Raw genomic sequence first — 24,480 nt, forward strand, 5'->3', positions numbered from 1 at the left:
TTCCTGGCCAGCCCTCAGCTGGAGTGCACAGTCAGGCTCAAGGATTGGTCAACATGATTCTCCATAAACACCAATGGAAGAGTCTCATCTATGAAGATGTGGGATCCTTTTCAGCTGTGCTGAAGAAGAAAAAGAGTACCGATTTCCAGCAATTTCCAGCATTCTTTTAAAAAACAATGTTCACTTTTTCATTTAGATTATGTTGTTTGGTCAAATAGGATTGGTTGCATGATTCCAATCAGACCAGCCCAAGACATTTTGCTGCCTGAGGCAGAGCAGAAAATGGCGCCTCCAGCCAACCCTCCCAGTCAAGATGCACAATTCTCAAGTCATCTGCTAGAAAATTATAGTTATTATTAATTAAATCTGCATACTGCCCTGCATCTGACAATAACAGGGCAGTTCACAAAATACTTATTACGACTTCCTCCCCCTCTTTCTGGGTGTGATTTTAATTTATTAATAATAAGAAAATTGGAAAAAAAATACTGCCCTTTCATAACACCAAAAATCTGCTACCTGAAGCATTGCCTTATTCTGCCTAATGCTAGGACCAGCCCTGATTACATTTAGAGTCTTCTGGGAATATCATCATGATCATCCTCAAGATGCCATGCACCTGACCATGTGATTGGGCGCAACTACCCATGTGACTAACTCAGCAAGGAAGCAGTGACAGTCAACGGATACCATGCCTGGAGATAAAAGAGCAAGCACAGTAAATCTTAGAATTGAACAGTATCGCAGTGGGGTCTGTAAGTTGAATATTTGAAGAATCAAAATATTTTTCTGGGAGGAATTTCAATTGTACTGAAAAATCAGCTCAAAAATATGTTTTTTGTTTTTTTTAAAAAAAAACCTTCTGATTTAGCACAGTAGTAAAAATGAACAAGTTTTTTTTGCAGGGGAGAGTTTTAGCATTTTAGATCATTATCATCCTCATCATTTTATTTGTATGCCGCCTTTCCATAGTTGAACCTATGCTCAAGGCGGCTTACAACATGACAAGATTTACATAATTACAAACATAACAGAAGTCATAAACAATAAATAAAACACATCAAAAAGTACATAGCCAAATGGAAACAATTTCCACGAAAATCATAAGATCTAAGACAACAATAATATCAATAACAACAACAGCTCTCTCAGCCCCCCATAAGCAATACACCAGTCCAAGAAACTGTTCAACAGACTCAGCTTTTGTAGCTGGAGTCAGACAGCACTCCACTCTCCCAGGCCAGGTGGGAAAGGGCCAGCAAGGCAGGGTGCAGGTCTTCCAGGGCTCACAGCCAAGATGGTCTCATTTCAAACAACACAGATAAAATTGAAAAACAATTTAAAAGCAACTGGAGTCCTTGTGAAGCCTGTCAAGCCCTGCCCCAAGTCAGGTGGAGAGAGGCAAGGGCAGGGTCCATTTTCGATGCTCTGGAAAAGCACCAAAAACCAAATGCACCAAAAGCCAGATACCGTCTATTAAAATCAGAGCGTAAACTGCACGGTCGACAGGCAAATCCCTAGAGGAAACACCAAATGGGTTCCGATTTCACCCATCCTTGTGGAAAAAAAAATCGCACATGACATTCACAATAACCTTTCCATCTTCAACACAAAGAGGCTTCATCCTCTGTAGCAACAGTAATCTCTTTCCAAAGGTCAGGCAAGGATTTTCATGTGCTCCTGAAACAAATGGCAAACAAAGGCAACTTCTAGTCTCAACAAGCCAAAATATTTCATTCCCTCTCCCACCCACCCACCCTTCCCAATTACACAACATCTGAAAGACAATTACACTTTTTGGTTATTCAATCAAGATAAATGCTGCAGGAATGTGTGTGGGAGCGATTATTTATTTCTCCCCTTCGATTTTAATGAAGGCACTTGGGTCCAATTTAAATCTTTGACAAGGAAAGGTAAGCAAATTAGCTTTCCCTAAGAAATGCACTTTGCATACAACTGAAATCTTTGAGACTGAAAGATTTTGTTAATTAAAGGAAATCACTTTGTAAGTTTTTTCTCCCCCAACAAAATGCTAATTGAAGGTACAAGAGAAAACAAAGCTTCCTCATGCCAGTAGGTATCAAATTTAGGACAAGGGAAAACACAGGAAAAGGCTAGAAAGATCTCTGCCAATTTTTCTTGGTTTTGTTGTTTTTTTAAAAAATAAATTTGGTTGGTTTATAGCAGAGTTAATAGCTTGGAAGCTGGAGCTACACAGTTCCTCTACCACACATCACTACCATTGCTTTAAAAAAGGAATAAATAAAACACACTGAAGTCCCATTGGTAAAGAAAAAATGGTTCTTATAGATTTTTCATATTTACAAGGATGGCTTTGGATTCTAAGCCTTCTCATTGCTGCCTCATGCAGTGGGGAGAGAGGGAGAGGGAATGAGCTTGGGAAGTTTAGTAGGAAACCACAAAGTTTATTTTTGCTGCTCTCTGTTGACTTGAGGCACGCAAGGTTGTTTATAGCTAACATATCTTAGATACCAAATTTGTAGCTATGTCTTTATTATACATTTATTTTTTAAATCCTGTTCCCCACCCTTCTTCCCAAACTTACTGCAGCTTGAAATAATGCGAAAATTAAGTTAAAACAGACAGTAATAATAATAATAATAATAATAATAATAATAATAATAATAATCTGGCTCCCAACAGAATATTAAAAATACAATAAAGCATCGAACATTAAAAACTTCCTGATATAGAGCTGCCTTCAGATGTCTTCTAAAAGTTAAGTAGTTCTTTATCACCTTGACATCTGCAAGGAGGGCCGGTACCACTACTGAGAAGGTGCCCTGTAACCTCACTTCTTGCAGTGAGGGAACTGCCAGAAGGCCCTTGGCGCTGGACCTCAGTGTCCGGGCTGAATGATGGGGGTGGAGACGCTCCTTCAAGTATACTGGGCCAAGGCCATTTAGGGCAGGAGTCAGCAAATTTTTTCAGCAGGGGGCCGGTCCACTGTCCCTCAGACCTTGTCGGGGGCCGGACTATATTTTTTTTGGGGGGTGGGAATGAACAGATTCCTATGCCCCACAAATAACCCAGAGATGCATTTTAAATAAAAGCACACATTCTACTCATGTAAAAACACGCTGATTCCCGGACCATCCATGGGCTGGATCTGGCCCCTGGGCCTTAGTTTGCCTACCCATGATTTAGGGCTTTCAAGGTCAGCACCAACACTTTGAATTGTGCTTGGAAATGTACTGGGAGCCAATGTAGGTCTTTCAGGACCGGTGTTATATGGTCTTGGCTGCCACTCCCAGTCACCAATCTTGCTGCCGCATTCTGGATTTGTTGCAGTTTCTGGGTCACCTTCAAAGGTAGCCCCACATAGACTGCATTGCAGTAGTCTAAGCGGGAGATAACTAGAGTTTGCACCACTCTGGCAAGACTGTGGGCAGGTAGGGTCTCAGCCTGCATATCAGATGGAGCTGATAAACAGCTGCCCTGGACACAGAATTGACCTGTGCCTCCATGGACAGCTGTGAGTCCAAAATGACTCCCAGGCTGCGCACCTGGTCCTTCAGGGGCACAGCTACCCCATTGAGGACCAGGGAGTCCCTCACACCTGCACCATGAAATCAATCTTCTTTAAGGGCATGTGGAACCACAATGTGACTATATCCACTTGTTGAAACTTTTGTATTTTTTCCCATTCTACTTGAAAGGAAGTCCTGAATGAGGTTTGAATTTCACTTCAGGCAAAATATAGCAATTACCTAAGGGAGTTTGTACTTTCACCTCTCTGGGACAATTTTTCTACTTAAAAAAAAAAAAGGTTTTTTTGTGTTCCTTCCAAATCCCTCAGATGTTCTGCCTGACGGAAATAATCCCTGTATTAGCATCAACATTTGCCATCCTCAAAACTTGGCGACAGCCTGAGGGAAATGTGGCGCTCTTGTAAAATGCTGCAAGTTTACAAAAATAAATCACCTCATTTTGGCTTCTCTCCTTTAATGCCCTGAAAAATTTAGCCTCAGAAAAGGAACTTTCAAATTAGTTTCAGGTTTCGCTTGAGGTGAAATTTTAGTACCAAGCTGAATACTTAATAAGCAGCAAGAGATCTGTACTGCACAAAAATGTTTGTCGAATGAAAATATTTTTGCCACAGCCCTATTTTGAAAAGCTTGGGAACCTTCAGTAAAATGATATAGCTGCCTGCTCAGAAGTAAGTCACTTTGTGTTAAATAGATCAGTCTAGAGCAGCGGTTCTCAACCTGTGGGTCCCCAGATGTTGTTGGACTACAACTCCCATCATCCCTGAGCTCTGGCCTTGCTAGCTAGGGGTGATGGGAGTTGTAGTCCAACAAGAGCTGGGGACCCACAAGTTGAGAAAGTATGGTCTAGAGTTTGGTTTATGGCCGGCATTTGGGGAAACCAGGATTCCTGGGCCTTCAGAAATCCTACAGGTTAAACCCTTTCTAGAATGAAAATACAGTTGTGGAAATAGCTTCACAATGATTGTATTGCCCAATGTTGTGTTATAGCTTGCCCTGATGGCAACCACTTTGTGATTGGTACCCACAGCACTTTTTCTTGAAATTCATTTTGTGCTTGGTAGTAACAAAAGGTTGGTGACTCCTGAGCTACCAGGGCACTATAGAACACAAAAGACCTCAATGCTTTGAAGTAGTTAGAAGATTCAGAGACGATATTAAAGCCCACCCCAATGCTTTCTCTGTGGCCAGTCCTTGAAAATGGTCCAGAAACTTCAGTTGGTCCAAAATGCCACTGTCAAAGTTCTACCTGGGATTAGCTAGATGGTGGATATTATTCCAGCAGAGGCAAATTTAGGGGAGCACGACCGGTTCTCCTGCACTTGATGCCGAAATCTTGAATTGACAGCTTCCCTTCAGACTCCTAAACTAGAATATTATACATATCCTTGCAAATGGGATACAAAGCAATCAATTAATAAAACAGACCAATCAATAAACGTTTAAATAAATAGTAAATAAACAATGTGACTTGGTTTTGCAACTTGGTGCTGACAGCTTTCCTGCAGACTCTTAAACTAAAATATTTTGTTCATCCTTGTAAATGGGGTTGCTTTCTGGTTAACTGGATAAATGCCTCAGAAAACAATGAATTACGCCAAAGACTGAAGGAAACCATTTCTGACTTGAAGAAAGAAAGCCCACAGCGATGTAATAACCAGCTGCTGCAAACTATATAAAATACCAGCTGCCAGCTCTTATCCATAACAGTATTTCTTCAGTTTTCTTCATATAATGCAGTGTGATGAATCTCAACGCTGTTCAAAAAGCATAGATCTGCAGTACACACTGTCTACTTGGACTTAAGCCCCACTGGGTTTAATGGGGTTTAGTCCTCAGTAGGGAAGGACTATAATATATAATGTGCCATATAAATATAAATATATTTATATTTCACGTGTGTTTTGACTATGGTCCATCAATTAGTGAGAAAATGAATTGCGGAAAGTGGGTTTTGTTGTGCTAACCTTGTTTTCAATGTGGCTGGTGAGTCTGGTCAGTTTTCTTTCATTCAACAAATCATGTCTCAGTGTTCTGTATTCTTCAGCCTCCTCATGTGTCCAGACTTCTTGAAAAATCCATTATGTCCTCAGCAAGATTGGCATATAAGCACGGGAAATGGGAGGGAGCTGTCTATCACACTCCTAGTGGTTTTGTTTTGTTTTTAAAAACAGACTTTTTGAACTTTTAAAGAAATCAGTGTAGGCTTTTTTTAAAAAAGGAAATGCTTTCCTTAGGAACAAATTCAATGACCATGCCAGTCTCAAGCACTTGGTAATTAGCCTCCTGGACATTCTACCTATGCACACTTTGGTTGGTCACTTCACAATTACCTTCCTCCTCTCTCTTTCTTTCTTTCTTTCTTTCTTTCTTTCTTTCTTTCTTTCTCTTTCTTTCTTTCTTTCTTTCTTTCTTTCATGATCACTCGTAGCCAAGTAAGATCGTCTTCTCTCTGAACATGATCTTAACAGTGAGTCCAACCTCCTGCGATGCAGGAATCACAGCTATCAGTAACCTTAACCTCCATGCAAAGTAGCACTGTGATACCTACGTAGCTTTTTGCCAGCTGCTGCCACCACCAGGTAAGTCTGATACGACCCACCAGCACAAGATGGGACTTAAGGAGAAGACTTTTTGCTGCACCTCAGCTGGTGCTGTTTAGCTTCCACTGTAGACTTCTGATACAGTAAGCTCCACCCAACACCCATCAGAATTATACAGAAATCCGAATCAAGTTCTAAAGTGCTCTGCAAATGAGGCACACTCTTTCATTGTCTCCTGAGAAGGATGGATGTCCAACTCTTTGTGACCCCATGGACCAGAGCATGCCAGGCACTCCTGTCTTCCACTGCCTCCCGCAGTTTGGTCAAACTCATGCTGGTAGCTTCGAGAACCTTGTCCAACCATCTCGTCTTCTGTCATCCCCTTATCCTTGTGCCCTCCATCTTTCCCAACATCAGGGTCTTTTCCAGGGAGTCTTCTCTTCTCATGAGGTGGCCAAAGTATTGGAGCCTCAGCTTCACGATCTGTCCTTCCAGTGAGCACTCAGGGCTGATTTCCTTCAGAATGGAGAGGTTTGATCTTCTTGCAGTCCATGGGACTCTCAAGAGTCTCCTCCAGCCCCATAATTCAAAAGCATAGAATCTTCGGCAACCAGCCTTCTGTGTGGTCCAGCTCTCACTTCCATACATCACTACTGGGAAAACCATAGCTTTAACTATACCGACCTTTGTCGACAAGGTGATGTCGCTGCTTTTTAAGATGCTGTCTAGGTTTGTCATTGGTTACTTTTATACTATACTCTAATAGTGAACTCATTCTCTGAGTGTGCATTCTTCTGTTGTGAAATTGGAACCACCCATGCTCAAGATGAAGGCATTAGACCCTATGGTTTGGGGATGGTCTCGCACCCTACCCATTCCCGCTGCCAATGCAGTACAATGAGGACTGAGCATGCCTTGTCGCCTTACCAACTACTGGAGGGAGGGGAGAGAGTGCAGAAACTCAGAAGAGGGAGAGAGAAATTGTACTTATTGTTTTTAACATTTGCTCATTCATTGTTTTATACAAAAAAGGCCTCAAAGCGACTGAGCAAGATAAAATACAACCGATAAAAACAATTAAACCTAGAATGTTTAAAACAAAATACATAAATTGTTCAAATAAATAAAAAAAATAAAAATTGTCCAGTAGCACCTTAGAGTCCAATAATTTTGTTCTGCCTATAAGCTTTTGTGTGCATGCACGCTTCTTCAGATAATTCTTCAGATCTGAAGAAGTGTGCATGCACACAAAAGCTTATACCCAGAACAAACTTAGGTGGACTCTAAGGTGCTACTGGGCAATTTTTAAATTTATTTTGACTGTGCCAGACCAACACGGCTACCTACCTGAAAAATTGTTAATTCATTGGCAACGTCCTACACACCCCATTGAAAAAGAGCATTGCCGCAGAGTTCAACTTCATTACCAAAAAGCCTAAGTGAATAAAAGAGGTTCTGGCACATAATCTGGCAAGCTGGGATGCTGAACTAAATAAGTCCATGCTCCAAGATTCTGATACAGGCCCCAGTGGCAATATTTTGCTGCTTTTGTCTATTTCTTTGTAAGCCACCCACCAGGAATGGCGATGGGCTCTTGAAGGGTGAGAGGTAAGTTAGTAAATGCAACGTGAGAGAGAATGCCACGGGAAATTTTAGAGCAGGCCAACTTTCAGCTGCTGAGTATGGGGGGGGGAGCACTTAGCAATCTCTGATCACACCTCAAGTCATTGGAGTGACCTTGCTCTGCACTGCTCTCCTGGAATCAGATACAGTTCAGCCAAGTGGAACAGATGCCAATGAAAAGAGCACCGAAAAGGAGACGAAGAGAAAAGACCTCCGACATGTGAGTGAAAGGCCAATATTGCACAGGCAGCAGGAACAAATTGGCTTTTGAAAAATGTAGAAGTTATTTTTTTTTAAAAAAAATAATAATTTCCATAGTCATATCAGTGCAATAAGATTCAGGAATCAGTGGGAGAGAGTAATTTCAGAGAAACCAGGAGAGATATTTTCTTGTCTTGGGGGAAAGATCCTCGGGTAACGAAGGTTTTCAGAAGTCTACAGTGAAAGCTAAACAGCACCAGCTGACGTGCAACAAAATAAATTATTATTATTATTATTATTATTATTATTATTATTATTATTATTATTATTATTTCTACCCCACTCATATGGCTGGGTTTCCCCAGCCATTCTGGTTGGCTTCCAACAAAAGATTAAACATACATTAAAACATCAGTCATTAAAAACGTCCCTAAAAATGCCTTCTCCTTAAGTCCCATCCTGTGCTGTTGGGTCCCATCAGACTTACTTGGTGGTCGCAGCAGCTGGCAAAAATTTACCTAGGTGTCATAATGCTACAGGTGCTTTGTACAGAGGTTAAGGCTATCAGTAGCTGTGATTTCTGCATTGCAGGAGGTTGGACTATATCAGTGTTTCCCAAACTTGTGTCTCTAGCTGTTTTGGGACTACAGTTCCCATGATCCTTAGTCCAGCTAGCAAAGGATGATGGGAGTTGTAGCCCCAAAACAGCTGGAGACTCAAGTTTGGGAAACACTGAACTAGATGATCCTTGGAGTCCCTTCCATCACTACAGTTCTAAAATTCTACAATTCAATATTCACCAATCACACGTACTAATTCCTGTGTCAGAGGTGGAATCAGATAAGTGCTGGAGATGTAATGAGGTTGATGGTACGTTTTATCATATGTGGTGGACTTGTAAATGGGTAAAAGAGCATTGGGAAATGATATATAATGAACTGAAAAAAAATGTTTAAAAGTATCTCCCCCCCAAAAAAACCCAGAGTCCTTTTCGTTGGGGATAATTCAGAGGGAAATTCCCAGGTGTCAAAAAATACTATTTATGCATGCCACTACTGCGGCCCGTGTTTTGTTAGCCCCCAAATGGAAAACGAGCGAGGTCCCAACCAAAGAAGAATGGCAACTTACCGGTAAACTAATGGAATATGCGCAGCTTGCAGATTTAATATATAGAATAAGAGAACAAGAAGAATGTACGTTTAAAGAAGACTGGAAAATGTTTGCTGAATACGGTATATGGGTGAAAACTGTGTTCATTTAAAAACACTGGTAGCATTAAGATAAATTCAACAGTGTCAATAAGTTTTGATGGATGTAACAATGGAATACTGAATGGCATAGTTCATATAAAATATGCAGGGATGTACAGTATGCAAAATGAACCACAGAAAGGGAAGAAGGGAAGTCATTGATTTAAGGTTGCTGAAATGAATATTTTGAAATGTAAATTAGAAAATTTAATTTAAAAAATGTTTTTAAAAAGGAGAGGCTGTTTACAATACGATAATCTTTATTGTCATTGTCCCATACAGAACAACCAAACTGAAAATCTACATCAGACATTCAGAAACCAACAAGCCTGCTATCCCAGCTATCCCAGCCTGGTTAGCCCCTAAAAACTCTGATACCCCATAAATAAATACAATATACTCCCATAGAGACTCCCTTACACTGTGTTTAAAACCAAAATTGCATTTGAATAGAAACTGTTTCTCATGCGGCTAGTCCTAGTCTTCATAACCCTGTACCTTCTTCCAGAAGGCAGAAGCTGAAAGAGATCATTTCCGGGGTGCGCACTACAGTGGTACCTTGGGTTAAGTGCTTAATTTGTTCCAGAGGTCCGTTCTTAACCTGAAACTGTTCTTAACCTGAAGCACCGCTTTAGCTAATGGGGCCTCCTGCTGCCACTGCGCTGCCAGAGCACAATTTCTGTTCTCAACCTGAAGCAAAGTTCTTAACCCAAGGTACTATTTCTGGGTTAGCGGAGTCTGTAACCTGAAGCGTATGTAACCTGAGGTACCACTGTGTCCTCATTATCTCTGCAGCTTTCTTATGACACCTGGAAGCATGGATTTGATCCAAGGTGGGAAGAGTGCACCCAATTATTCTCTCCACAGTCTTCACAACCCTGGACAACATTGTTTTTCCCCCTGACTCTGCAGCTCCCAAACCACACACACACACACACACACACACACTACCTTCTGAATACCAGTTGCTGGGGGGTCACAAATGGGGAGAGAACTGTTGCACTCAGACCCTGTTTGCAGCCTTGCCAGAAGACCTCTGGATGACCACTGTGACAACAAGATGTTGGACTGGATAGGTCTTTTCTCTAAGCCAGCAGGGCTCCTCTTATGTTCACTGACTGCCTCTTACAAAGCGAAATGAGGGGAGGAATAGGAACAGCATGTGCCATTAACAGGCTCTGTTGAAACTGCCCTGTTAGCATGTGTTCAAGCCAAAGAACCTCGGGTGGGATGAGACACAAGAAGCCGCTTGGTTTATTTGTCCAGCAAACCTATTATCAGCCACTCCTAGGGCAGTCAATATGGTGCCCCCCACCCACAAATCCATTTCGAAGCTAACGCAATAGGACTGCAAAAACTCAAAGCGGAGAGTTGTAAAGAGACCCATTCCTTTCCACCCCCAGACCGAGAAAAGCCATTACAGGGGGAAAACAAATTATTTAAACAAAGATGTATCTGCTTTAATGTCACGACTGAAGAGCATCTAGGAATAATACCGAGGGAGGTAGGAAGGTTTTGTGGCAAATGAATATGACTAAGAATATTGGTCTGGGTTATTTTATGCACCAGCAGCCTCATTACTCTCCGTGCACCGTCTGCTTTCTGCAGCATGCACTAAGCTAAATTCCATTAAAATCAATGGTGCAATTGCTCTCTATTGGGCGCGGTAGTATTATGAGAAATGCAAATATTATGGAGAGAAAGTAAAGCTGAAAACACACATATCTCCAGATTGCTCATCTTGAACCAAACGAAGGGTTCAGAATCAGCCTCGGTATGTAAGTACGCTCATCGACTGCACGCTAATATTTCTGTAATGTTGTCTGTGCAAACTTTATCTGCCTCTCTGTTGCCTTAATGTACTATTCTAGTGGTAATGTTTGAATTTCATCCTAGGAACTGAGGCAAGGACACAACATTGGATTCCCTTTTTTAAAATTTAATTTATGAATTGCCAATTTACATATGCTTTGAAACCATTTGCAAGCACATCATAAAAACAGCTGGAAAGGGTCTGGAGAACAACTGAAGATACGTTTAAAAACAATACATCATCATCCAGCTGGAAAAGTTTGTTAAAACAAAAATGTCCTTGGTTGTTTCCAAAAAGTACAGGTTGTGGATGACTGTCAAAGCTCAGAAAGCTGTTCTCCAAAACAGGGGCAGCCACACAGAAAGCCCTGCTTCATGTTACTATGGTGCAGTTATGTCAGAGATATTAAGGATAGAATCTTGCACAGAACCTAATGACCTATTGGATATATAAGGGATAAGGTGGTCTCCCAGTTAACCTGGTCCTGAGATATAGTGGGCCTTATGTGTTGGTACTAAAACCTTGAACACAGCCTAGTGGCAGAACTGAAACCACTGGAAATCTACCATCGCAAGGGGTTATATACTAGCTGTAAGCATGGAGGACAAATTCAGTTCCATAAGGATTTAAAGCCAAATCTATTAGATGCACACATTCCAAAACAATATGCAAAGCAAAAAAAAACCAGCCATCCTTAGAAATCTGCACTGTGCCAAAGTTTGCAGTGCAATTCCCCAGCTAAGCAATGTTCATTACAAAGATGGATATGCTGGTGGAGTGTGTACATAAAAATGAAGATAAGAATGAACACAGTATACAAAAATGCATTTTATTGGGGGGGGGACTGCTTGGAAAAAAATGTGTACAATAGTCAAAACTGCATAAGAAACATGTAGAAGTCAACACTGAAATGCTGATGAGTTTTTGTGGGTGGCGAGAAATAATAGGTATAAAAAGAGAATTCCTGGATGCCAAGACCCAAGTCTGGGGCAAGTACTCTTTGGTGAGAAAACCCCAGTAGAGATTTAAAATCACAAAACATGCAGCAAAGTAAAGTTTTGAAATATAGGTTGTTTGAAAAATGCCCTTTGAGTTCCAAAATAGTCCCCACTTTCCCCAGCATAGAAAAAGACCACACGCTTAGTAAGTTAAAATTGGTTTACTTACAAACTCTCCAAAGAGCAGATTCATGTACTTTTCCAGTCCACACAGCATTCAGAAAAACACAGGCAGTAAAACTTGGCTTAGATACAGGGGTTAAAGTTCCTATTATTCTTATTCTTATTAGCCTTTTACTCTAAGGCAGGGGTAGGCAACCTAAGGCCCGGGGGCCTGATGCGGCCCAATCGCCTTCTCAATCCGGCCAGCGGACGGTCCGGGAATCAGCATGTTTTTTGTAGTAGAATGTGTCCTTTTATTTAAAATGTATCTCTGGGTTATTTGTGGGGCCTGCCTGGTGTTTTTACATGAGTAGAATGTGTGCTTTTATTTAAAATGCATCTCTGGGTTATTTGTGGGTTCATTTCCCCCCAAAAAATATAGTCTGGCCCCTACGAGGTCTGAGGGATGGTGGACTGGCCCCCTGCTCAAAAAGTTTGCTGACCCCTGCTCTGAGGTCTTAGTGTGGGTTATGCCATTAAAAACAATATTCAAAGCCACTTAGAAGTATCAGTCTGTGTAGTGTGTGTGTGTGTGTGTGTGTGTGTGTGTGTGTGTGTGTGCTTGCTTGTTTTCATGTGTGAACAAGTTCTTTCCAGGAGCACAGATTTATTTCATTCTGCTCATGTTCATCAGCATCAATTAGCACTTGTCATTTACCAACCTGAAATCCGCTTGACACTGGTGACAGGTAGAAGGGGAAAAAACTGCAGAGGGATGATATGCAGGTTTTTAAAAATGCAAACAACATCAGCTGCAGGGTGGAGCTTATAATTATCAGGATTTCAGCAGAGATGGAGAAGGGAATCTTATGTTTCCTCCTCTGCCAAAGACCTGAGGAAGATCCCTACCTGAAGCTGGTACCTAGAATCATAGAATCATAGAGTTGGAAGAGACCACAAGGGCCATTGAGTCCAACCCCCTGCCAAGCAGGAAACACCATCAGAGCACTCCTGACATATGGTTGTCAAGCCTCTGCTTAAAGACCTCCAAAGAAGGAGACTCCACCACACTCCTTGGCAGCAAATTCCACTGTCGAACAGCTCTTACTGTCAGGAAGTTTTTCCTAATGTTTAGGTGGAATCTTCTTTCTTGTAGTTTGGATCCATTGCTCCGTGTCCGCTTCTCTGGAGCAGCAGAAAACAACCTTTCTCCCTCCTGAAGCTACCTGAAGCTCAATGGACAACTTCCTCCTAATTCACATAACATTTTTAGAGGCAAGATTTTCTGAAGGCCTGCAAAAGGTCAAAGGGGTGTATTCCTTTATGCTTGCTGCAATCTCAATCCTTATCAATCCGTGATTATTCAGTTTGCATCTACCTAATATGTTGCATCAGTGCAAGGATTCACACTTTCTCACTGGGAGTCCCCCACTCATCCCCCCCCCATGTAAGCCCCCCATGCTCCTCAAATCAGATCTAGAGGGTTGGAGGAACCACAACAACAAATTTAGGGGGTGCAAAAGGGGAGAGAGGTTTTGTTGCAGAAGCAGAAATCCTTGTATGGTCATATACTTCTGGGTTTGCCGCTTTCACACATCCTGAAGTTTACATAACCAGAGGGTTACGTAACTGGCAGTACTGCTGTATTTATTCATGCCCCTTCTGCCCCAGAAAGGAAGAGAGAGTAAAAGTCCAAGCTCCCTTCATTCCATTTCTGCTGCTACCAGGGCAGTAAAACAAGGAAGTTCAGGTGGGGAGACAAGCAGATAGGAGAGGGAAAGGAGGAGCTCAGAGATTCACAGGTTGTTGGGAGAGGGACTGCCGCTATCATGCTCCTGGTGAAATCATCACAGGTAGTGGTGATGGTGGTGGCGGTTGTTCTCCCGCCTTTTTTTCAAGATCAGGCTTCAAGTTGGCTTACACAAATTGAAAGCAAATCAGAGAAAATATAAAGACATATGAAATATAATCATTAAGTGGTAATTATAATCAGAAACTCAAAGAGTAGGATAGATACAACCACTTCAATACCATCATCAACCACTCTTCCCACCTTGGATCAAATCTATGCTTCCAGGTGTCGTAAGAAAGCTGCAGAGATTTCATTGTTCTGTTTGGGACAATGACAATAAAGATTATTATATCGTATCATGGGCGGCACATATTGTAATGAATGCATGATTTTTCAAATGGATGTCTGGAGGGGCCCCAAATTGCATTAGGTAAATGGGAATTTTAATGTAGGGTTGTTTTTAAAGGTTGACAAATGGAAAACAGAAATGAGGCAGATTGAATTTAGGATGGCACTCACAGAAAAAATGGCATGGACCAGAAATAGGCTTATCTGCCAACACCCTACTTCACAGCAGCTTATCGTTCAAGAAAAATAGTGAAGGCTGCAGTCCTATATGCCCTTACCTGGAAGGAAGTCACATGAAACACAATGTGACAGAGCAGTCCCATGCGTGTTTACTCAGAAGGAAGGTCCATTGTATTCAATGGGACTTATTCTCAGCCTAAAATATCATTTAAAAAGCAATAAATCAAAATACACCCACAGTAAAGGATAAGCAAACAAAGGCCAACAGCAACAATGGTGCAATAGACTCTAACATTGCTCAGTTAAAGCCTGAGAAAACACAGGAATCTAGAAGCCTGCCTGAGTTTGTTTATTCAGGCTGCAATCCCATCACACTCTCTTTAGTAATTTGATCATTAAGAGGTTAAATTCAGAACCTCTGGGGCAAGAGTCCACCCTAAGACTTTTCTGTCAAGTTCATTTCTGCTTCTTATATGCTGGGAATAAACAGTCTGTTTTGTGAGCCAGCAAATGTAGTGAGTAGGAGTTTTTTTTTAGATAGATTAGAAAGAGCTTGCTGTGTTATTCTGAGCAAACATTCTTAGCATCATGGTAGCAATGAGCTATTCTGGGGGTAACAGCTCTGAACCTACTGGAGCAAAAATGATAAGGGATCACGATTATAGATGTTTGCATGTATACCCCAGATCAAGGAGGCTGAGCCTAAGTGACTCATCTCACAATGTGTTCATGTTCATAAACAACTTTCAGCAACATAGTGTTCATAAGTGAGAAACAGTCCCCCCAATTTGGGGAGTTGGTTTACTCATTTGTATATATCCCTTGCTCTCTCAGAAGTTAATGGCTGGGATTTGGGTGTGTCAGCTGACTCCAGGTGCAAGTGTCTATGAAGGTTGTAGCTGCAGAATTTGATAAGTGGTCACCCATTCACATGTGCAAGTCATCAGCTGATGTTAAGAACATAAGACTATCGCTGTCATCAAGCAAAGTGTAAATCAACCCAAGATCTTGAACTGGATTTTGCAATATTCTTCGATCATTTCCATTAGCAGTGTTGGCCCCGGGAAATGAGAACTGTAATAAGCCAAGACCTCATTGGGTGGTTTTACACAGGTTTCTCAATCTCTCCTCTGAAAAAATCTCTCCTCACGGCATCACACCAGCAAGGATAAAATATGAATCATAGCAGACTCTACCGAGCGAAAGTGCTTTTGAATCTGCTATTATTTATAATGAGAAAGCTGGGAACTTTGTAGTTTTTGAACATTGTTCTTTAAAGAGTTATCACACATCCGGGAAGCATGCACAGAAGTGTGTTCAGGCTTCCAAGCAGCTGAAAAAAGGCCTGTTTCCTGGAAAATGCATCTTGCATTAAATAATATTTCTAGTACTGCTGGAGTAGGAAACCGCCGGGAGAGAGCTCTGCGACTTATATGAGGTGTTTTGATGATTTTGAAAAATAAAGAGTAGCTTTTAAGAACCCGCACCCATTAATCAACCTCTTTTCTACTGTGCACAACAACATTTAAAGGATGGTTTGCCAGGTTTCACATATATTGGGTATCCTGTCTTTCCTCCACGTCTAGCAATGCTGTGTTTACCTCCAACAGGAGGAAGAAAAAGAAGAAGACTTTGGATTTGATATCCTGCTTTATCACTACCCAAAGGAGTCTCAAAGCGGCTAACATTCTCCTTTCCCTTCCTCCCCCACAACAAACAATCTGTGAGGTGAGTGGGGCTGAGAGACTTCAGAGAAGTGTGACTGGCCCAAGGTCACCCAGCAGCTGCGTGTGGAGGAGCGGAGACGCGAACCCGGTTCCCCAGATTACGAGTCCACTGCTCTTAACCATTACACCATGCTGGACCATAGCTCAGCATCTGCTCTGCATGCAGAAGATCCCAAGTTCAGTCCCCAACATCCCCAAGGAGGTCTAAAACCCTGGAGAGTTGCTGCCAATCACAGAAAAATACTGGTCAAGATGGACCAATGGCCTGACTCCGTATAAGGCAGCTTCCTATGTTCCTATGGCAACTGCTGCATCTGTATTTGTGCTCCATGTAGCCCAGTCCACATCTGAGGTGCCATTACAAATGCTATGGCTGACCCACAGTAAGCACTGGGGTAAAGTCTCTTTGCATTTGCAATTCTATCACATGAAATGCTATCATGGGAATTCCTCTGGGGACATGGCTGCCGCCGCCGCCACCCCCAAAACCACACCAAATTTTTTAATTGAGAAGCTAGGTATAGAGATTATAATCAATTATCCTGATAACTGTAAATAATGGTGATGGTAATTATGATTCTTCAGATTCTCTGGATGACTGCCTAGGCAATTTGAATAATTGAGCTTCTACTGAACTTAGATCCAATCTGTGACTCTGAAAAAGAAGAAGCAAAAATTCACACATGCTATGTTTTAGTTCTATTTAAAAAAAAATGTGGTTTTGCCTATGGTAAGAGATTCCAGTTCTGTGTTTTCAGAGCAAACCTAAAAGTTATCGTTCAGCATAAATTTTAATAAGCACATTCTCAGGAGCAAAGCTATACCCTAATTAATGGGCAAAATAATTATGCCCTGTATACAATCTGGCTGTCAGCCCCTAGCCTTTGTTAACTGTATGATTGCTTTTTTCTTTTTCTTTTTTTAAACCCTCCTGTATTGAGAAATCATGCTATTACTCTTTGGGGATAATCAGTATTTGCTGTTAACTCACAGCGGATAAGCAGTGCTGAGCTTTTGTACACTGGAGTAAGCCTATGAAACGTACTGCATTGCAGCAAGCTGGCTAAGAACCCAGTGAAGCAAAGCATATTCTTGACTGCTAGGAACAGAGCGTCAGAGATGCTGTAATCAGGAAGCGCAGGCATTTTAGCAGGAGGATTGGGAAGAATTAAGCACATTTCACGTGCTTAAGCAGTGTGCTCAGAAATGCATGCTCTTTGTCAGGGATGGGCAGTTTTGGTAGCCTTGGCTCCTGGAAGGGCTGCACGTACCTACAAAATCTATACATTTACGGCTGTTTCTTCAGCAGTCTTCCATTTCAGACTAATGGTTAGATAAGAGATGGAGGCTCCGCCAGATTCTAAGCCTGACCCTCACCTAGGCAAGGGCTTGGATGAGCTTCTCTTTCCTCCCAAGTAGACTTGCATGTGCCCACATCTCCCTATGGCCATGGGGGATGACATAGGCAGGGGGCAAGGGGGAAAGTGTTTGCAAGAGTTGACCAGCTGCCCAGGTCAGCAACAAAACAATCAATCAATCAATTCCAATCGTCAGGGATTGTTTGGACGATGAGGAATGGTAGGAGGCTCCAGCCAGAGAACCCCCTAGGGAAGCTTCAAAAGAGGATCAGAGCATAGCTGTCAAGGTTTCCATTTTTTTAAGGGAAATTCCCTTATTCCGAATAAGGGATTCCTCGCAAGAAAAGGGAAAAGTTGACAGCTATGGATAAGAGCCAGGAAAGCAGTGGTGGGACACGGAAGACAGGTCAGAGGATGAAGTGAGGAGCAGAAGGATTGGATGCTGAACAAGCAACAGGCTTGAGTGAGAGAGAGGAAGATGAGGCAGAAAGCACTGCAGGCATAGGACTGGCTGCAGAGGAGGAGGTGGGAGCTGAGGCTGTAACAGATTCCTACTGTATTCAGCTCCCCCCCCCCCGTCTCCAAGGGCTCAGAGACGTTTGCATGTAGCAGAAGAAAGAGCATAGAGAGCACATCCCCCACAATAGTGTTTAAGATTTCAGGGGAAACAGCCAAATGGGGAGGAGACTTTGGCAACTACTTTACCAGGGGCTAGGCTTCCCATGGGTTTCTCTGTTTGCATTCTGTTTCTCTGAATAAAGAATAAACTTTACCGCTCATCTCCGAGTCTCCGTGCTGAGCTGCAGCTGAACCAGCCCTGACACTAGTGTTGTTAACTCTTCATTCAAGGAAGCAAACCACAGAGCTCAGGCCTAGTGGTCTCAGCAACTCTTCCTAGGAGGTCTTGCCCCCAATGAAACAGCTGCGAGGACTGAAGGTCCTGGCCTTCCCAGTGCCCACTAGGACTCCTCCTCTCCTTTCTCATGCAGTCTCAAGCTGCGTCTGCACACAACCCCCTCTGCTCTTCTTGTTGCATTTTTCTGCATGTTCTGAGACCAGGGGAGAGCGGAGCTGGTTGCAGCAGCAGCAGTGGGAGACTCCCTGGCTTCTGCTTCTGAGTCTGAACTGTGTTCTGCCACAGCCTCTTCCTGTTCACTACATCTTGTCGCCTCTACAGCTCTTCCGCTTCCGACACCTCCTTGGCATCCAGCAAATCCATAACAAGGGTAGGGTGGGGTGGGGTGGGGTGGGGTCCCTGCTCCAACTGCTCCTCCTCTGAAGTTCCAGGTCTGGACAGGGTTGAATCCTGACATCTCTAAGCCAGGAGCCACCCCCACATGTTGCGGCATCTAACTCCAGGAATTGATAACATTTCCAGAGGCTGCCACTTAAAGGCAACAGTTCGCAAGCCCTTGTCCACATATAGCAGATTCTGTATGTAACTTTGGATCCCAACTGAAGAATACTTTCAGAAGGCCTACGTGCAAGAGATTCAGTTCCTATGCTGTTGAGCCTGAGCTTCATTGCAGCAGAATTGGAGGGTGTGTGGGGTGAATAATGTTGATAAGTTTTTGTTTTGTTGATTGTGTTGAGATTGTTAACTGCATAAATCAGTAACTGTAAGTTTTATATCTTACATCGTTTCTTCATAACCCTTATTAGATTGACTTTAGTTGCAAATCACTCTGGAACCTGTAAGGAGATGTGCATCCCAATTCTTTGCATGTGTTTACTCAGAAGTAAGACTCGCTGAGTTGTATGTGGCATATGCTTAAGTAAATGTGTGCTGGATTGCAGCCTGAAGAATTTAGCATAGGATTAGACTGTGCAAACTTTTAACAATCAGCCACGGAGCCAACTTAGCGGAATACCACCCTGGCTCCTGGCTCCTCCAGTGTCCTGATGCGACATCACACACAACCTCCCTCACAAGTTGGCGCCTCCGGGCCTAACTTAGTCATGCTTATTAATTCCAGTCAGCTCTTCTCCAACTAAAATAGCCTTTCTCAACCTGTGGGTCCCCAGATGTTGTTGAACTACAACTCCCATCACCCCTAGCTAGCAAGGCCACAGCTCAAGGATGATGGGAGTTGTAGTCCAACAACATCTGGGGACCCACAGGTTGAGAACCACTGGAATAAAACTTAATTGAATAGCACCCTATGCGTAAAACATAAAATCGAAGAATTGCAGAGCTGGAAGGGGTCCCAATGGTCATTTATTCCAACCCGCTGCAACATGCTGGTGTGAATTGAGCCAGCATAAAGTTGCATCAGATCCAAACCCTGTTCAGCTGTGGGGCAGCAGCTGCTGCTCTAAAGGAGCCAGGCAGAGGGGAAACAAGCCTTTAAAACAGGATTCTATGCTGGGCTGCCAGCTCACACGACTGTACTCAATGGGCTTAAGATCCAGTTTAATCCCCGCTCTGTGGTCCTGCTTCTGCCATACCTCCAGAACACTCCCTTTTGAGAATTGCAGCAGCTTCAATTCAGCCAGTTTCAGTTCAGCTGGAGAGAAAATTATGCCAGTGTACCTTCAGCAGGGGATGCGGGTGGCGCTGTGCTGGTCCCGGGGGTAAGGTACCGTGGGCGTAAGCAGAGTCCACACGAAGAGGGGCGAGGTCCGAGGCGGAGAGCCGGGCGGGGAACAGGAACGCTGGAACAGGAGGCCGAGCAGGGAACAGGGACACCGGATGGTCAGGAACAGGAGGCCGAGCAGGGAACAGGAGCACCAGATGGTCAGGAACAGGAGGCCAAGCAGGGATCAGGAACACAGGAAGATCCGAAGCCAACAACGACGTTGCTCCCGCAACCTGGGACCAGGCTGACTAGGCTTTTATCCTCTTCTAAGGCCGGGGGGGGGTCCCGGCCCCCAGGAGCCCCACCTCCTCTGGCCTTAAGGCGAGCACTCCTCCTGGGAGCAACCAGTTCCCTTCGCCTCTCTGCCCTAAGCCTCTGCAGATCAGGAGAGGCCGAAGGGTTACTGGGCCCTGGAGGAGGCTCACCTGACGCCACTGAGTCCTCAAGCACCTCTGGGGCCAGAAGGGTTTCACCTGGGGCCAGCTCCTGGTGCTCTGCCACAGGTGCAGGCTCTTCAGCATCTAGGCCTTGCCCCAGTTCAGCCGGCCCTGGAGGCGGGGACTCCTGTGCAGGCTGGGATTCCTCTGGTTCATCCTCTGAATCGGAATCCCAGGCCATCACAGGCGCTGTGGGTTAAACCACAGAGCCTAGGGCTTGCCGATCAGAAGGTTGGTGGTTCAAATCCCTGCGGCGGGGTGAGCTCCCGTTGCTCGGTCCCTGCTCCTGCCAACCTAGCAGTTCGAAAGCACGTCAAAGTGCAAGTAGATAAATAGGTACCGCTCTGGCGGGAAAGTAAATGGCGTTTCCGTGTGCTGCTCTGGTTCGCCAGAAGTGGCTTAGTCATGCTGGTCACGTGACCCAGAAGCTGTACGCCGGCTCCTTCAGCCAATAAAGTGAGATGAGCAACACAACCCCAGAGTCAGTCATGACTGGACCTAATGGTCAGGAATCCCTTTACCTTTTTACCTTCAGCAGAGCTTGGTCAACTTAATGCCAACTGAGCCTGTCTGAGCGTGAAATCAGGCAGCTGAGCCAGGGATCCCAGTGCATCCTAAGCTGCTCATCCCAGAGGATCTTGCCATAGGATTGCCTTCTAAACAAATATCTATGAATGGGTGGTGAGGTGTTGTTGTTTTTAAGAAAACACCTATGGGCAAAAGCATGCAACTCAACAGTTAAAGTGCCTGAAAGCTCAATCTCAAAATGCAGCAGAAACCTGCATATCTTAATTCTTATAATTAAGGAGGAAACCATCACTAATTTTCTCCAGAGTTTTCTTAATCAGACAAACGGACTTGCGGTAAAGTAAGGTTAATATCAGGCTTCCGTTAATTTGCAGGTGGGCAACCTTTGGCCCTCCAGATGTTGTATTGCACCAACTCCCATCAACCCCAGTCAAAATGGCCAGTGGTCAGGAGGGATGGGAGTTCTAATTCAACAACATCTGGAAGGCGACAGGTTCCCCATCTCGGAGTTAAGGCTTATGCATAAAACGCCAGTAAATTGTACACAAGCCTGAACTCTAGATCCTCTTTCATGCTGGCAAGATCATAGAGGTTAATTAATGGGAAGAGAACTGGAGGGACAATGCGGAAAGGGTCTTAATTTCCCTGTTGCTTCCTGCCACATCGAGAAAGAATTAGGGGGTGTGCTTGTGGGGTTGCTAGGCAACAAATTATATACAGTTCCACACTAATTCCTTACTTTCCCTATACCAGCCTTAGCCCTGCACAAATCTCACCCTATAGTAAATTTAAAGAAGAGGCAGCTTCAGGCGACACTTTTCAGCAGATGTGGAGGGTGGCCAGAGAACAAACTGCCCCTGCAAAGCTTGATTCTAAGTTGTTCCTCAGGCCAGCCTAGCTGCAAACTATGACACTGAAGCAAGTTGTGGGTCAAGGTAGTTTCTGCTCCTTTCCCTTTCTATTGATTTTGTATATTTTTATTTATTTACTTATTTATTGAACTTATATGCCGCCCTACGTCTGAGGAACACAGAGTGGCTTACATTACTTATGTGAGTTACAGCTAAGGAGAAACCTGAGCTTGATATAACAACAACAACAACAACAACAACAACAAAATTTATTTATACCCTGCCCTCTCCGGCCAGAGCTGGGCTCAGGGCAGCTAACACCTGTAAAAATTACAGTAAAAACATAATAGGGGAAGAAGAAAAAAACAATTAAAAATACAGGTTAAAATACAATTTAAAATGCAGCCTCATTTTAAAAGTAGCCCATAGATCACATAAAGAGAGGGAAACATAAGGGTCAGACTGAGTCCAAACGAGTCCTGTTCTTGGGCTTCCGGTGGAGCGCGAGCTCGTAGCAGGAGGGGATTTGCCGCGAGGAAAAATCCCGAGCTATTTCAGGGAGAGAAGGGGTGCCTTAGGGCAGTTCAGTTTCTGTTAATTGATTCTCATGAAAACTTACAGATTCTGGCTTCACACAATTAACTCAAGGCAGTGTCAATTTACTCTTGGAAGAAAGCCAAGGTCTGCTTGACCTAGAAGCTACTTACTCTGATTGGTTAACGACCAGCACTCACACACTGTTATCTAGGAATGCTAGCACAGTTTGTGTTAGGAGGGTGTGTTAGGAGTAGAAGTGCTGTGTTTGGTTGAGAGAGAGAGAGAGAGAGAGAGAAAGAAAGGATTTATTTTGCTTTGCTTTGTATGCAGAAACTCTGCTGGTTTTATTTTTCCTTTTAATAAATCCTGTAAATAGTTATTCTGAGTCTAGCTGACAAGTCATTTCCACCTCAACTAGCTTCTTCGCTGTGCAGGAAAACTCTGCTACGTTTGGGCTAAAGCCATTAGAGCTATGCCTGACACTTCAAAGTTCCAAGAGGTTATGGGTATTGTGCTGCCAGCCTGAGTTGTGGTGGTGTCAGCATCAACGGTGTTGGTTCCAGTAGTTCCAGAAGTTCTTGTTCCTGTTGGTGCAGCAGATGGACACTGGTTGGTTCCTGACTGCTGTGAACTGGTGACGCAGTGGACACAAGGACAACAGTTGCAGCGTGTGAGTGCTGGGTGCTGTGGTTCCTGTTTTCTCTCTCGGTGGTCGTGAGTAGCTGGTTCCGGGTTCCAGGGACATCGCTCTCAAGATGGCCTCACAACCAGTTCAGATGGCTTTTGAGCATCTGAATGACTCCAATTACTTGCTGTGGTCGGAACGCATGCAGGCAGTGCTGCAGAGGGATCGTCTCTGGCAAGTGGTGAGTAAGTTTCCTGCGAAGCCTGATGATGAAGACCTCGATAAAGACCAAAGAGCAAGGGCCACAATTGTTTTGGGGCTGGAAGATTCCCAGTTGCCGTATGTGAGGGGAATCAAGACAGCTAGAGGTGTGTGGCAAGCACTTAAAGAACTCCATGTGCGTGAGACAGCGGTTTCCAAGCTGTTCATTCGCAAGGCATTGTACAAGGCAACGTTGCAGCCAGGGGTTACAATGCAGGAACACCTACACAGTTTACAGTTAAAGTTTACTGCGCTACAGGAAAGAGACTGTGCATTAGACCAGCAGGAGAAGGTGGCTATTATTTTGAGTTCTCTCCCGGAAAGCTGGGACAATTTAGTTTTGTCTCTAGAAGGCATACAGGAGCGTGATTTATCAGTCAGTTATGTTACTGGGCGTTTGATTGAAGAATGGCAGAAGAGGCAAGAAAGGTCGTTTGCTGCAGAGGCTTCTACAGGCGGGCGGTTTGGAAGGAGTTCTCATGCCGTGCCAGAGGTGAAGCAAAAGCAGCCTACCGGTGAGGAGTCAGCGTTTGCTGTTAGGCGTTGTTTCCGATGTGGGTCTTCAGCGCATCTAAAACGACAATGTCCAGAGTTGGTCAAGTCTCAGTGGCCGGTGCAGGAGCAGAGACGAGATCAGCAGCAGCAGCAGCGGAAAAAGAAATTCTTCAAACGAAAACAGTCTGCTCAGCTGGTGACCGCCGAGGTCAAGATTGCTGATGAGAAACAAGCTGTCTGGGTGGTTGATTCGGGCGCGTCTCGGCACATCGTAAATTCAGATGAATTGTTTGTTTCCAAGAACTCAGCACAGCGCAGCCAGGTAGCCCTAGCAGACGGAAGTACTTCCGAAGTGATTTCGGGGGGTGCAGTTTTTGTTCCTTGTCTTCGTGAATGCCTGCAAAATGTACTTTATGTGCCTTCATTAAGGAGCAATCTGATGTCTGTAGATTGTTTGCTAAAAGCTGGGTTTAAAGTGTATTTTGAAGGAGACAGTTGCATTATTAAGAAGGCTGGTGAGATTTTAGGCACTGCTAAGTCAGAGGGAGGCTTGTTTTGGCTTAAAGCAGGATCTCAAGTTGCAGCAGTAGTCAGTAAATCTCAGCCTGCAGTGAATAACAAAGCTATACATGACAACTGTGTGCACTTATTGCATAGGAAAATGGGGCATGCTTGCTGGAAAAGTGTACTAAAAATGTCTGAATTGGCTGATGGGGGTAATTT

The sequence above is a fragment of the Podarcis gaigeae genome, assembly GCF_964106915.1.
Source record: "Podarcis gaigeae genome assembly, chromosome: 4".
Lineage (NCBI taxonomy): Eukaryota > Metazoa > Chordata > Lepidosauria > Squamata > Lacertidae > Podarcis > Podarcis gaigeae.